At 39.2% G+C, this 14,409-nt stretch overlaps 1 protein-coding gene across 7 annotated transcripts in view; it reads left to right on the forward strand.

Annotated features, from left to right (window-relative positions):
• LOC122563223 (metabotropic glutamate receptor 4-like) overlaps nt 1-14,409 on the forward strand; it is a 1,211,357-nt gene that overhangs the window by 703,041 nt on the left and 493,907 nt on the right. The gene's annotated exons all lie outside the window — the stretch shown is intronic.

Consider the following 14,409-nt stretch of genomic DNA (forward strand, 5'->3'; position numbering starts at 1 on the left):
TTGAATTTAATATGAGAACAATGTCAGAATTTTACATTATCTGTTGTAGTTTACTGTGATTTCTTCAGATACTATTCCACTGATGAATGTATTTTGTCATGGTGTATGCCAACAGTGGAAATATTATAGACAAAAAGCTATTGCCGTGTTAGTAGAATGGAAAGACTTGACTTAAATTGTGTGGAATTGCATTGCTAACAATTTTAGTAGAGGGTTAACAAAACTGTGTTAAAAAAACAAAGGAATGCCATAAAAACAAGCTATGAAACTATGTGTTAAATGCTGCCACAGTCACCTCAGGGTACGTATTTCTTATTTCTCTTCATGCATGAGGATGGTAATACAGCCAGATCCTCTGTCAGTCGGAGAGATAATTGCTACATTAGGTGCTGCACTATTAAAAAGAGCAGACTGAATTACGTGCAAAATACAAGATAGACACTAAATGAGAAGTAGACAAAACGAAGAATGGAATCAACATTTTAAGGGTAAAAGGCAGTACATTCTTCAAGACAGCTGAAGAGAACAGTGGATTTGAAAAAAATAATTATATGCTGCGCAGTCAAGCAAGTCAAGAAATGTGATCTATTGACAAAGGAAAGTTATAAAGAAATCTGATGAGAAAAACAGCTAGATGACAGATAATCACACAGAGAGAAAATGGCCAAAGTGTTTTGGAGCTATAATTCTGGTGCTGGCTCGAAACTGTGGGGACTAGATTTCTATGAATAATACTATTGTGATTCTAACAAAGTCAGCCCAGATGGACCCAATAGAAGATGAGTTCCCTAATTGGGCCTGTTAATCTGCTCCAATCAGGGAACCCTGGCTGACAAATGTAAACACAGGTGTCAGAATTTCTGTTGACTTTAAGAACTGGCTGTGAGGAAGCTGGACCAGTGTCAAGGACAATGCAAGTGTAAATAAAGGATGACTTGGTGATGGGATACCAGCCTCTGTGAAGTTATTTCAGCAAGATTGTCCTATGAGCAAAGGCCAAACAGATTGGGACCATACTGACTGGAGTTTAGAAAAATGACACGTGATCCCATTGAAACACTAAGGGGCTTGACAAGGCAAATGCTGAGGAGATATTTCCCCCCATGGGAGAGTCTAGGACCAGAGTGCATGGTATCAGGAGAAAACAATGCCAATTTAAGACTGAGATGAGAAAGTCTGTGTGGAGTTATTTCAATGACAAGGGCTCTCATTAGGTGGCCTCTATTATCAGCACATGTAACCTTTCAGTTCTCTCTTTTCCTGCTGATCTTCTAAGATTTTCACAGGATAGATGTTGTCTCCATTTCACTGCCAGCAGCACAGTGTTTCCGTTGACATAGTTAAAAATCACACAACACCAGGTTATAGAACAACAGGTTTAATTGGAAGCACACTAGCTTTCGGAGTGATGCTCCTTCATCAGTTGACATAAATCACCTTTAAAAGACATTAAAATTAAATTTAACTCCTGATTGTATTGTCTGTATTTTCATATCCATATTCAGCATTAGTTAACAAATGTGAAAGCAAATTTTGAGAACTCTTAATTTATCAAGTATACACCCGGAGGAAGATAAAACCTTCAAGGTGGTAGTGATTTACCTTCACTGCAGTATATAATGAAAACTATATTACATAAGCTAGTTATAATGGAAACTATGTTATATAATTTGGCAACAATTCAAGTAGTGTGTTATTATACTTTAGATAAAATGTAAATTTGGCTTTTTCTCATAAATTGAGATTCACTACATCCATATTCATTATGAACCCTCCTCATCGAACACTTTTTCAACCAGTGTCCATTGCAAAACACATTAACTATTGTCAGAAGCAATTATTCTCAGTGAAATAGATGATTTTACTGAATTTGAGATTGATGTAGTACCACAACAAATTGCAAAATAAGGCCACAACAAAACTTTAAGCAATATGTTCTTCATTGTTTTTAATCATTACGACTACAAACAATTAGAAGTTAACACATCAATCATGAGCCACACTTATAATTTTGGGTGTTAAATTATCTTGGCTTCAATGCAACTCACACTGTTGAAAGGATAATTTAGTTTTGTATTATGGAAGAGTAATAGTCTACTCAGGAAACACATTGGGGTTTTCATAATTAGGACTGGAATATATCAAATGATCCACAAAATTGATGTTGATGAAGAGAGTTGAGAGAGTTTTGAACTCTTTTGACCATGGGAATGTTCAGAAGAATGATGCATATGAAATGTTAGAGAACATTTCACACCAAAGATAATGGTGATCAGGAGTCCTGTCCCAAAAAAATCTGTTGAGACAAACTGAGTTGCATATGTAAACAGTGAGATTGTTATTCAAGGGTACGAAAGAACATTGAAGGTTGATGGTTCAACTGAATTGAAGTGCACTGTTAAGAAATTGTGAGAGGTCTTGTTTGTCATATATGGGTTTGAAAGAGTCAATGCTGAGGATTGTTGTAAGCACTACCTCTAAGTTAAATCACTTGGATTTCTGAGTGTTGTGCAAGAGCTTGAGGACCAGAAGCAGACTTGTGATGATGTCAGAAAGTTGGTCCTCATTGGGCATAAATAGCATAGTGTGTGTAGAGTTAGAGGAAGAGAGAAACACACAGAGCTAGGCAAAACTTTAAAGTCAAGTCATGTGCATTTTAGAAAGACATGCGAAGACAGATGAGCATTACGTGGTGGAGTTTGTGGAATACTCTTTCAGTAATTTATAGCTTTAAATTAAGGGGTGGAAGGTATAGGACAGATGTTAGGGGTAGGTTCTTTACTCAGCGAGTCGTGAGTTCATGGACTGCCCTGCCAGTAGCAGTGGTGGACTCTCCCTCATTATGGGCATTTAAGCGGGCATTGGATAGGCATATGGAGGATAGTGGGCTAGTGTAGGTTAGGTGGGCTTGGATCGGCGCAACATCGAGGGCCGAAGGGCCTGTACTGCGCTGTATTCTTCTATGTTCTATGTTCTAATGCGATAGTTAAATTAGAGCCTGATATACCTCTGAATACCATATTGTAGTATTTACTCTCAATATGTAGGAAACAACAGTATACAGAAGACTAAATTTGAAGGCAGTTCTTGACCTTGCCTTCTCCTTGACCAGCCTGTCGTCTTCTACTCAATCATAGAATTCCTATAGTGTGGAAGCAGGCTATTCAGCCCATTGAGTCACCACCACCCCTCCAAAGAGCAATCCAACTAGACCCCCACCCTATCCCTGTAACCCCACATTTCCCATGGCTAATCGACCTAGCCTACACATCCCTGGATACAATGGGAAATTTAGCAAGGTCAATTTACCTAACCTACACATCTTTTGACTGTGGAAGGAAACCAGAGCACCCAGAGGAAACCCATGCAGATATGGGGAGACCATGTGAACAGCCAATCGCCTGAGACTGGAATTGAACCCAGGTCCCTGGCACTGTGAGACAGCAGTGCTAACCACTGAGCCACTGTGCAGTCCCTCAAGAAATATCAAAACAATTTAATATAATGAATGAGATGAGTAAACTACCGTCAAAAATGATAAACTTAATTATATTTGCTGGACCAAGTCTAAACTTATCTCATTCGTGAGTCTTGAGAGTTCCAATTCTCAGTGAGTAGTATTCACTCAGTGACTGGCTCTACCTGTGAGGACAAGGGAGAGGGGGAGAGAAAGTGAGTGACTGGTTAATTCAAATAGGCTGCAACACTAGGAGATCACCAGCATTATGGGGGTATGAGGAGATTTATCGAAGGAGGGTACAAATGTCCCAAATTACAGGCTAATGTCCACATAAGATGACAGCAGACTGAATGTTTTTATAGACAATTGTTTGTCTTTATGGAGCTGTCTGAGCTGAATTCTGGATGAGTAGTTTAAGCAAATGGTATGGGATGGCTACTTATTCCCTATGGCAATGAAGGTAACTGGGTCATTATACATCTGGAGATGCCAGTGCAACATCCAGTCGGCTGCATCCAGCAGCCAACATGTGCCATGTACTAGAGGTCAGAGTATAGGTCATTGCGCTATAACGTGTGTTTCATTAATGTGAATAATGCGATTGACACTGTTTCTATCGTGCAAACTTTTAAAGTGAGTATTGATTCCAGCCCCATTAGTTTAAATGGTGCTGATGTAACATGATTTTCTTATAAACGGGATTGCATAAAAACGGAACTCTCATGAAAGGCTGATTGGTTTTGGGACCATCACTGGATGCCTTCAGGTGCAGGGGATGATCATCTCTTTCATTGGTTCACACACCCTTTCCGTCAGTGACAGGATGCTCAATTGCACCCCGTCCCAGTTGCTTCAGCACAGTTACTAGTGCTTTAAATAGCACACCAGCTCTAGTTTTTTTTTCTCTGCTCCCTTTCTGAGTATATTTCTGCTGTGAATACAAATAGAACTCATATCGGTCACCTCTCATTACTCAGTTGCATACATCAGTCTGCATCAGTTTTCATGGACTGGGAGGCTTGCTTCAAGTAGTCATTCAGTCTTGGCATTGCAGGGATCACGTCTGCCTTGACTGTGGGACGCTTATTTTGAGGTTGTTTTGCTCAACATGGGTAATGGTCACTCATTATATCCAATATTTGGGACAGCCACCTCATCACTAACCACTTCTGATATGCAGAGTAACGAGCTTGAGATTATGAATGTCACTTTGCAGTCTAACCATTATTATTGAATTATTTCTAATAGAGCGGCCATGTTTGTGTGACCACCCCACAGCTGCTGACTTCCTTGGTCATTAAAGCCATGGAAATGACACTTTTGTTTATTTTCTGACTGCCTGTCGGGACAGGGAAATATCACTAAATGCCAGAGCAACGCTTCCTCTGATTTCAGCCTTTCCTGCACTGTCTCCTTTGCTGAACGTTCCTTCTAAAGCCTGACTACTCTTTGACTGGCTGCAGCATCATCTAACACACTACTTCTTATTAACTGCTCTTCCTGATGATTAATTGTCTGCAGACAGGAAATGCCCAAGGATATTCTGTTGTTTAACCAAACAATCATTTAAACTGAATCTACCCTGGCATCAGAGTTTCCTCTGAATTGGGTAAATCCTTCCCAAAGATGCAAAGATGTTGTACTTTAAAGGCATATGTAAACGTATAGAGTAAATATTGTAACTATGATAAAGGTCCAATTTTGTGCTTACTGTGGTTAATTTATTGTTTCTTTTATTCATTCATGAAATGAGGGTGTTATTGGCTGAGCCCGTATTTATTAGTCATTTCTATATGCCTAGAAGGGAGTTCACAGCCATCAACCATATTGCTGTGCATCTGGAGTCACACGTAAATCAGGCCAGGGAAGGATGGCAGTTTGTGAGAGAACCAGACCAGTTTTTCCTGATAATCGATGATGGATTCTTGTGTGTTATGGACTAGGCCAGACCACTCAAAACATTCTTAAGCAGGCAGCCCCAGATCATAACTTTACAATTTGTTTCAGTAAGTGTACAGTGAAACATACCCGGAGTAAGATAGATAGGTTGACTACTAAATTTTAAAACAGACAAAAATTTATTCACAGAATTACACAATGAAACACAAAGAACAGAATAAAGAACCTCTACAGAACTCAACCTATCCAACTAGACTAAACTATGCTGTTCCGAATATACAAAACAGCCATTAAGCAAACTCCCTTTAAAAACCAGTATAAATGGAACACATGCTTAGAGGTTGAAGTTGAAGGGCAGAAAAGAGAGAGAGTTTCCACACAACTCCCTGTTGAACTTCCCAGATCAAGATTGAACTAAAAACTGCTCAGCCCAGTTAAAGAGCTGACGACTCCCTTTTCATTACACAGGTCACTTTTAAAACATGAGCACTTTGGCCTGAAGTCTCATCTGTTTATATATAAACAATAGGCCTCTCAAAATAATTTTCATCTCTGTACCAAATCAGACTGATAAGAGCCCGGCCCAGTTTATTGCCCCTCTGACGAAAAGCAGGGACAAAGTCTCCTTGAGCTAAGGAACAGCTTTTAGAAAAAAAAAGGACTAGCTTTCTGACAATGGTCAACTTTGGACTCTAAATTCCATACTTGTTTATTGAATTCAAATTCAAGTTCTACCATCTGCCATGGTGGGATTTGAACCCAGGTCCCCAGAACATTATCTGGGGCTCTGGATTAGCAGAGCAGTGATATTACTGGGCCAACCCCCTTCTATTCTAAGTTATATAAATGATCTTTTAATTTCTGGTCTGAATTTGTCTTCTCCAATTTCTCTTACATTCCTCTTGCCAAAGATGAGGAATCTTGCGTATTGACATGGTACATTGCAGTAAAGTGGAGATAACACCAGAGGAGCCCTATCTTGAAAGATTTAGGATTTCCACATGTTTGCCAACATTTTGAGCAGTTAAAGATGTATTCCAAATGGTTCAGAATTTGAAGTCCATTTATGGAAGTTATTCATAGAATCATAGGATCCCTCCAGAGCAGAAGCAGGCCATTTGGCCCAACAGGTCCACACCAACTCTCCGAACAGCATACCACCAAAATTCACCCCCTACCCTATAACCCTGAAATTACCATGGCCAATTCACCTAACCTGCACATTTTTGGACTGTGGGAGGAAACTGGAGCCCTGCAGGAAACACACTCAGACACAGGAAGAACGTGCAAACTCAACACAGGCAGTCGCCCGAGCCTGGAATTGAACCCAGGTCCGTAGTGCTGTGAGACAGAAGTGATAACTACTGTGCCACATTGATATAGAGCTTAAATAGACTATATGACAACAAAATCAAAAACACAATTGCAGAGAAAAATTATTTTCTAAGTCTTCTGAAGAAAACAGCTAGGACATATGGGAGAATCTAGAGAGCAAACTTACTTGTAATTACTCTGCAAACGATCTGGCACAGATATGATGGACTGCAAGGCTGCCTGAGCTCTATGGGATATTGATTGGAACACATTTTGCTGAAGATGGCATAACTAATATTTTTGGTACATCTGGTTGAGTTGGTATGGTTAACTAGTTATGTTTGTGTGGATCATATGAGTTTATGGAGTCCAAGCAATATCATTTATTTGGCAGAGTGCATGGTATAGGTGATGACTCTCTAAAAGGAAACAGCTAATGTGGTAGTTCAAGAAAGTGTAAGTAACAAAAATGAATAGTTATCATCTTTAGCTTTAAACAGATTAGCAAGTAATGTGGATGAAAATTACGAGTATAACACAGCTAACTGCAATCAAGGAGATGGCAAATTTGCCACATAAACATTGCTGGGGTAACTGGGGTGAAAGAAGTATGATGTACCAAAACTACACATCATCCTGCAAGAGTAACAGATGACAGATGTCACTAGCTAACAAGTGATTGTGATTATTTAATCTTTTGTGTTTAATGATTTGAAGATGGAGTTTGGGGAGAAGAGCAAAAGAAACTACTGCCTTTGTCATTTGAGAAGCAATTGCAGTTTTGTAAAGTCTTAGTTGTAACATCAGTCAACAAAAAATTCTAGAATGAGTGGATGAATTAATGTAATTTGCTAATGTCAATTCCATGTTAATTTCATACCAAACAGGAAGAAAATGAATGAAGGATTTCATAAAGATATTTGGTGCTTGATATATTTACAAACTCAGAAACTTGATTTGCTCCATTTATATTGTCAGCCGAGCCCATTAATTATATCAGAGTCATGAAGATATTGCTCCTCACCTCTCCTTGTTTTGTGCTAAATTCAAGTTATACCGGTCTGGCTGACACTACTGTGTTTAAGATGTCTATTTTACTACCTTGAAAGCACAAGTTCAGCTGTTTGTTCGATTGACACAAAAATTTATCAGCCGTGTCAGTGGGAAAATCAGTCTTACACGCAAACACTTCATGGACTATCCATCGAGTCTTGGGGAAAGGAGAGGAAGAGGTGGGCAGCAAAAACATATCATTCATCTTCTTCAGTGACATTGCAGTCCTTCCTGTCAATGAGTAGAATGTCAGATATTTCTATGTGGTATTTAATACCTTATCAACTGAGTGAAAATGCAAAGGAGAGAATTCCTCACAGGAAAGAGAAAAATCTGAAGCAGTTAATGGAAGCAGGAGAAATACTGGAAGATGTTGCAAAATTATAAGAATTTCACAGTCAATCCAAATGACTCATAATTCAATTAACTTGGTCCTCAATAGTTTTGAATGAAATTATTTATGGTTATATTAATCTTAGGATCAAATTTGGACCAAATCATCTGACAAAGAAAACACCAATCCATATATAGTTTTATATTCCATTTTAAAAGTGTTAGAGAATGTATGAATCCAAATTCCCTCCTCCATGTCAAAAAACACAATCAAGATGCACTCAAGGGGCATCCTCTGCTATTTTTTTCCCCAGCATTCTCAGTTGCTAGATAAACATCATGTTAGTCATCCAGTGAGAATATATATGGAAGTGCCAGCTGGAATTGGCAAGGTCTCAGTTACAGTTTAAGATATGCTCAAATTAAAATAGAATGTGTCCAGAATAATCAGATATATTTGAACACTGGGAACATGAGAGCATGTATGATGAGATCAAAATGGCTTTTACTTAGAGCAGTTTTCATTGCATTGAGGGACTTGCTTAGGTCACTCATAATTAATGAGAGTGGTTGGCTTACATTCAATGATTGGTTCTTTACGGCAGTGTTAAGCTAAACTATCAAACAAGTCATAATTTTTCAGTTTGAGCTTCTCATATATTTAGACAGCAGCATTTAAAATGCTATTACAAAGTATCTTCACTTCATTTCTGCATTGTGTGGGCGAATGTTGGAGAGTGCCTGCTTAATCATGTTAAGGAACAGTTGATTCTTGGATAGGCAATATGACTGTGTTCATATGAGAATTTTCCTTTTTAAATAGACTTGAGTGTTGCATCTGATCTCTGATGCGCCCCAGAGTGTCACCTATGTTGCAGTCACTGCTATTGTAAGTATGCATGTTGAAAATACTGTTGAAGGAGTGATGTCTGGTAATGTAAAGCTGGTGCTAGTCTCATATTGGTTGACTTGAGTTCATCTTGTGTCACAATTGATTCTAAAGCAACAAAATGCAATGGCAATCAAGGCATCTCACAACTGAGAATCCTGGGAGAGAAAATGGCAGCAATTGCTGCTTGAATGCATACACAAAATCCCAGTGTGGTTTTAGAACTGGAAGATTAGTAATCAACATGATTCTCTCAATTCAACAGCTTCAGGAAAGAAATGCCATGAAAAAAGGAAGCCTTCATTGATCTTCCCAAGGCATTCAGTCCTGCTACCAAAAAACAATTGTCCTTCATATGGAGAGGATTTGAGTACAGAAGCAGGGTGTCTTGCTGCAACTGCACAAGGTCTTAGTGAGACCACACTTTGCGTATTGTGTGTAGTTTTGGTCTCCTCATTTGAGGAAAGATGTTTGACAATGAAGAGAGTGTAACAAAGGTTTACCAAACTGACTCTTAGGATGGCAAGACTGCTGTATGAAGAGAGATTGGATTGGTTAGGATTATGTTCGGTTGTGTTTAGAAGAATGAGGGGGAGTCTCTCGGAAATCTATAAAATTCTAACAGAACAAGACAATGTCAAGACAAGAAGTGTGTTCCCAAAAACCAAGGAGTTTGGAAGTAAACTTCACAGTCTAAGGATACAATGTAGACCATTTAGGAGTGAGACAAGAAGGAATTTGTTCACCAAGAGATGTGACCTGTGGAATTCTCCACTATAGAGGCTGAGGCCAAAATATTGAAGGTTTTCAATAAGGAATTAGATAATGTTAGCGTTAAAGGGATCCATGGCTTGAGGACAATGGAGGAAACAGAATGCTGAGTTGGATGATGACCCATGATCATTTTGAATGGTGGAGCATCTTTGAAGGCCTGAGCAATATACTCCTGCTCCTCCCTATTTTCTGTATTTCTGTGTTTGCAGAGGTGGTCTGTTAGAGCTGTTGAATAAAATTTGGCAGCTGCTGAAGACACTCAATGTGTTTGTCTTTTTCTACAATAACATGATGCGTAAGGTTAGCTATGACGGGTTAACATTGGAACACTTGGAGATCTGCAGTGGGTCAAACAGTCCTTGTGCTATCACCAATACTCTTCGACATGCAATTCTATTTATTGCTACCAATTCCCTTCAGGTCATTCTGAGAGGGTGACTGTTTACAAACTAGAACTAACAGAGAGGTGTTCAGTCTTGCCCACCTGAGATTCAAATCAAAAATGTGCCAAGTCTTCCTCAGAGTATGGCACTGTATATTTAATGCCACATTCACATTTCTATACCAAGTAATACATTCAGCACTTGATACTCCCATACTCCAATATCTAGAAAGATTTTGATTTGACCATTGGGAAGACAAATGTCTTGGCTCAGGATGTTGTCTTACTACCATGTATCAACATTGACAGAGCGATGCTGAAGATTGTTGATAGCTTCGTATAACTAGGTTCCACATTTACTATCAATCTGCCGTCTGACGCTGAAGTCGATGCATGAATTGCAAATGCTGTGGTTCTTGTATCCAATCTGAATAAGAAAGTATGGAACAACTGAGTCCTGACTGAGACCACCAAACCTGCATCCTCAACACATGCATTGATAGTGGTAAGACTTGGATGATATATACTTGGCAGCACAAAAAGGCTGAATAATTTCAACCTTCATTGTCTCAGATATGACCTTGACATCAGAAAATACGTTAGAAACTGCAATACCACAGTGGGACGCCTGAGACACTAGGTTGTGCTTCACGTAATTTGAATACCATGGTGCAAGCCATTATCTCATAAAACGGAAAGTTGCCAATAACAATAATTACCTTTTAGTTACATTTTAGCTCCATAGCTGTTTCTTATATGCATTTATACCTCTCTTTTAGATGGGTTACCTCTGGAGAATTTTGGTCCTTTTATGTTAGTGTTGCAAACAATTCTTGAAACACTTGGTGACAATGACTGAGGGAATTTCCAGACTCTCATTTTATTCTTTCTACTGTCACTGGAGAAAATGGCTTTCACAGAATTTTTCTGTACAAAATACCAAGCTTAGAATAGCAATCTGTTGACTATTATGGTAAGCTGGAGGATGTTCATTGTCAACACAGCGTAAAAAATGAACTGTTGTTCTTATTCTGATCCAAAAATGCTTGGAGGCTAAAGCATCGGATTTCTCCTGAGTTAATGAGGTTTCACCATGGCTTAACTTTTGCACATTTCAATGTTAGTCAATCAGCAGCCAATCTGAGTCGACGGATCTAGGCTACAATTTGAACAGTAACATTCTGTCAGGCTGATTATAGCTACATACATGATCTGATTATTATGACTGTCTCTAAACAGTGGTGGATAAAGTATGGTTCTTCCTATGTTTTGCAGATCAAAGAGCTATGTCCGTATCACTGTACAACAGAACCCATTTCATTAAATGCACTTGAGGAAGCATGCTAATAAATCGTAATAGATTTCCTATGTTGAGCTGCACTTGGCTTACCTTGAGTTCAAGGTGACTAGTCATGCACATGGTCATGTCTTGGCGATGTCTGTATGTGTGTATCACCCAACATACTAATTATCTACAAAGTGAATATCGTGGCCTCGATCTCCAAACCACAACGATATTTGTCAAGTTAGCACAATGCTGAGGTTCCTCCATTTCCATGCTGCTGCATATGCTTTTCGGGGGTATTCCAAACCCAGCTTTCACAGAACTACTTAGTGGAGTATCCAAGATGAAACTGGGGATGATATACATACTCCCCTTTTTGCAACATTGGCCTGTAAACAAGTTTAAAAGTCCAGACTGGATATTAGTGAATAGGGAAGGGTAATGATGACTAGAGCAGGAGTGGATGGTAGTGCAGTGTGGTCATGGATGGGAGGAGTGTAGGATTAGGATTAAGGTTAGGGCGGAAGGGTGGAAAGGTGATGAGATTGTGGATTTGGTTGTGGAGTTATCTCAGAATTGGAGGCTTTAATCTGTGTGATATTTCATGGCTAACTATCCAAGTAAGTACTATGGAACCTAAGGGTTCTTGTGGAGTGATAGTGTCGTTACCTCTGGAGCACAAGGCCTGGTTCAAGTCCCACCTGCTCTGGAGTTGTGTGATAACATCTCTGAACAGATTGATTAGAAACTGCCCTATGTTTTTAGAATGAGTCTAGAAGTTGTTGTGAAAAGCAGCCTTGGTGAGGTTTTCGGTGAAATCTAGTAGATAGTACATGCATAGCCATTGTGTTTCAATGGCAACAGGACATGAATGAAGTGATGCTGAACAAGGTGAGTGTTTTTTTTAATGGATGGTCTTTTGTATTTTGCTTTTTAATTCAGGCAAATGGACAATTCCAAGTCCCTGGCTCACTTTTATAATGGGGGAATGTGATAATGTCATGGGTTCAAATCTTACCATCACAGTTGTTGAAACTTCAGTTCAATGCAAAAATAAACTAGACTAAAAAGCTAGACAATTGGTGAGTATATATCCATTGTCAATTGTCATTAACACCCCATTTGGTCTCAAATGTCCTTTTAAAGAAAGGAATCTGCCAACCTTTTCTGGCCTACATTTGCAGGCTTATAATAATATGGTTGACTCTTAACTGTCCTCTGGAAAATTTGAAATGGGCAACAAATGCTATCATTCCATGAAACAAGTTTTTAAAAAGTCCTTATATAGCTGGTCCATGTAAAAAAAAAAGTGCTGTTCAACAGTAACCCCTCAGAAGTCACCATTGGGAAATTTAGCAATGGGAATATATTAAATTCAAAGGGAAATGGCCTAACTCCCTTTCGTTAAAGAGGTCATTCCTGATGTTAGGGGTGGTGAATGATGTCGTAGTCCTGGCTACAAGCTCCATCAGATTCTCAACAGTTGCAAATTATCATCTCCAACAAGAGAGAATCCAACATCATCCCTCAACATCATTAGGTTAAGGTAGCTGGCTAGCATGGACAGATTGGACCAAAGGGTCTGTTTCCATGCTGTATATCTCTATGACTCTATTTAATAGCATTACCATTGCTGACTCTGCCTTTCTTGACATTCTGGGAGAGTGAAGGTCACCATTGAGCAGAAGTTAAACTGGACTAGCTCGATAAATATTGTGAATGCAAGTACAGATCAGACGACAGGAGTTCGGTGTTAAATAACTCATCTCTTGACTTCACAATGCCTGTCTGCCACCCACAAGGCACAAGTCAAGACTGTAATGGCACATTCTCCACTTGCTTGGATCAGTGCAGCTCCAACAACACTCTAGAAGCATGATGTTATCCAGGACAAAGCATGCGATTGTCATCAATCAACCATTTTTAATATTAGCTTACTTCACCGCTGTTGCACAGATGCAGCAATGTACACATTCTAGATGATGGATAGTAACGACTTATAAGGTGCCTTGGGCAGCACCTTGCAAACTCACGACCATTACCATCTAGAAGACAAGGGTGGTCGATACATGGGAACACCATTCCCTACAAGTTCCCTTCCAAGCCACTCACCATCCTGACTCGGTAATTACTTCACTGTTTTTTCACTGTCACTGAGTTAAAAACCTGGAGCTCGGTGCCAAACATCGCTTTGGGTGTCCTTACTCTATATGTAAGGCAGCTCACCACCACATTCTCAAAGGCAATTAGAAATAGACAATAATTGCTGGTCTGGCCAGCAATGCTCATGTCCCAAGAATGAAAAGTTACAAACACTATGTGATCAAGAAATATCCCCATTTCTGTCATTGGGATTGATTCAAATTTAGATTTAGATTTGGATTTTATTGTCGCATGTACTCAAACACAAGAATATAGGAGTACAGTGAAGAGTTATAACATGGCCACACACGACGCCATCGGATGTTGCTGTTGCTTCAGCTTAAGATGATATTGCACACAAGAGTAAAGGATTATTATGCATCACAAAATGGATAACCTTGGAGCTTTTGTGGTGAAATGATGGAGTCTCTACCTTTGAGACAGAAAGCCTGGATTCAAATCCCATCTGGTCCAAAGATATGTGTCATAACATACCTAGACAGGTTGATTAAAACTATCCATCCAGAGGAACGCCCGCAACAAAACCTGAGGTGAAGATATTGAACTTAAGCAGTACTACAGCCAGGATGTTGTCAGGGACTGTGACCTTTACTGCAAGCAATGCATTCAACCACTTCTTCATATTATATGGGGTGAATCAAACTGGCTGAAAGATTCTGGTGGTGGCAACCTCAGGAGCACTTCACAAAATAACTTCAATTGTATGTTGAAATTTAATAGACAATCCTTACTTCGTATCAATGACTTTGCTTCAGAAAAGTGATTAATTGACTGTTAAGTGCTTTGGGATGTTTTTTAAGGTCATGAAAGGCACCACATAAATAAAAGTTCTTTCTTTCTGTCAGAGTCTACCTTTG

Source organism: Chiloscyllium plagiosum, chromosome 26 (assembly GCF_004010195.1).
Source record: "Chiloscyllium plagiosum isolate BGI_BamShark_2017 chromosome 26, ASM401019v2, whole genome shotgun sequence".
Taxonomy (NCBI): Eukaryota; Metazoa; Chordata; class Chondrichthyes; order Orectolobiformes; family Hemiscylliidae; genus Chiloscyllium; species Chiloscyllium plagiosum.